Below are 2,280 nucleotides of genomic sequence, written 5' to 3' on the forward strand. Positions count from 1 at the left end.
TTTGTGTTAGAACTGAACTGAACTGAACTGAACTCGGCTGTTTCTGATACTGTCAGCCAAAAGGAAATATTAATATTATTAAAAATATTCATATTATATATAATATAATATTTCCAACCCTCAGTCGTCCTCCAGTCAAAGAGAGGGAAACATTTATAATAACAGGGTTTTTTTTTCCCCCATCTTTTCCAGCTGTGTTTCATATTAATGACAATACCTGGAATTAATGAATCTGGCCCAGTTATAATGGCCCACGATGGTTTGCTCCGTCGTTTCTCATTTCATTTCCATTCACTGTGTATGAATAGACTTTAAACTCTCTGACTCTGGATCTGTCGTTCTTCTCTCTTCTGTCTGGAGCTCATGGAAACTGACATTAGTCAGAAAACTAAATCAGGAACCTGAAAGTCGTGTTCATGTTCATGTTCAGCAGGAACCTGAAAGTCGTGTTCATGTTCAGCTATGACTTCAGCCTCACCACACAAGGTTTCTGTTCCACATCACCACGACATCTCCAACTTCATCTACAGACAGGAGGTGTCAGGAAATATCCATAGATATTACGATCTCGTATCAATCTCCTCAGTCATTGATCAGTTATTGATTTTTTTTTTCTCACCAATTCCCAGTCAAATATTCCTGGTGTTGGTTCATGTTCTTTTTCTTTTCTTTCCTCTCTAGTGATTCCAAAAAGAAACTCTCAATATATCGTTGTGCCTATAGTATCACAATGTATCGCGATATATATCGTATCGTTGCCCCTGTATTGTGATCTGTATCGTATCGTCAGATTCTTGTTGTGATGTGTCTCAAACTGGGGCAACAAACGTGAATAATTGGTTTAGGTTTTTTTGGGAACAGAAAAATCTGGATTTAATTCTAATTTAAAAACTTTAAAGCAAAAATGTTTGGTGAATTTGACCAAAGTTTGACTTCAACACGATCACCAACAAGGAGAGGTGGCGTTTGTATAAATAAAAGTCTGATTAGAATCCCCCCGTCCAGCTGAGGGAAATACACTAAATCACAGACAGTGAGAGAAGAAATTCCTTTCCTTTATAAATCATTAAGCCATTAGTGTGACAGGGCGTGTCTTAGTTCAAAATAATTTGCAGTTAAAAGTTGTTTTGTGTTTTTTTTTTTTTCATAATGACTTTTTAAAAACCCAGACATTGTCACAAACAAAAAAAAATTGCTGAAACAAGATAAAAACACATCTATAAACCAATTAAGGTCAGTGTTAAACGCTGCTCTGGGACCTGGCTGCGTTTTTTAGGTTTATGACAAACTGCAGTGTCTGTCCATTAATGAGTTACAGGTCGTAAACTGTGGCCGCAGATAAAACCCAGGACGCCTCACACACACACACACACACACTCTCACACACACACCTGATGTTATAATAAACACATAAACCGTGTCGTTGGGTTGTTGTTGTGCCGGCCGTTTAATTGGATTTAGTTTCATTTTTAAATTATGCAAAGTGGGTTAGAAGCTGCACGACTGTCACCGTAAACAACGGGCACGACCGCGGCGAGCACGGCTCCATTAGACGCTCTGCTCACCTGGAATTTCTCTGTAATTAGAAGTGGACGCTGCCGGTGTATCCAGGCAGATTAGCGTTGCTCCTGGGACGCCGGCGAAGTAGGAGTGTCTTCACAAAACAGGCGTTCAGTAGCAAAAAAGGTTCAAGGATTTCCTTAAACGAGCGCCACCTTAATTCCTTAATCATCGTACACATATGGTTCTCTGGAGGAACCTGGTCACACGGCCACCGGGTGGCGACACCCAGCCGTCGTATAAATGCTAATGACATCGCAAACAAGTGGAGAGGGCAAGAATAACTCCTCATTAGCGGAAAAGCTGCGGGTTGTACATTCTCCGCACTGGTGCACCAGGACTCCACCAGGGGCAGCACCACACATGGTGAAGCTCCTTTTCATTTCACTCCTGCCAGCATCGGAGGGGGGTGAAGGGGGGGTGGGTCTCATCTTCTTTGTAGTTGTTTCCTTCCCGCTCCCCACACCTCTCTCTTTCTGTGCTGTGCCAATTAGAAGAGTCTAAGCGACACCCTGGGCCCTTTTTTTTTTTTTTTTTTTCTCTCCGCCCCCACCCTCAGCTCAGAGGCGGTGCGTAATTGGACCGACGACACAGACCACTGGGTCTCCCTTCCTCACTTTTCTCTTCCCTGATAAATGCCTTCTGCCTTCACACAACAATCCACAACTTCAGAAAGGTAATGAGACAAAGAAATAGATGAGATCCGCCAGCGTGAAGGAC

General features: G+C 42.3%; 1 protein-coding gene across 1 annotated transcript in view; it reads left to right on the plus strand.

Moving 5' to 3' along the window:
• Positions 1-2,280, plus strand: part of slc39a10 (solute carrier family 39 member 10) — a 24,833-nt gene that overhangs the window by 4,340 nt on the left and 18,213 nt on the right. The gene's annotated exons all lie outside the window — the stretch shown is intronic.

Source organism: Cynoglossus semilaevis, chromosome 16, assembly GCF_000523025.1.
Source record: "Cynoglossus semilaevis isolate Cse_v1.0 chromosome 16, Cse_v1.0, whole genome shotgun sequence".
Lineage (NCBI taxonomy): Eukaryota > Metazoa > Chordata > Actinopteri > Pleuronectiformes > Cynoglossidae > Cynoglossus > Cynoglossus semilaevis.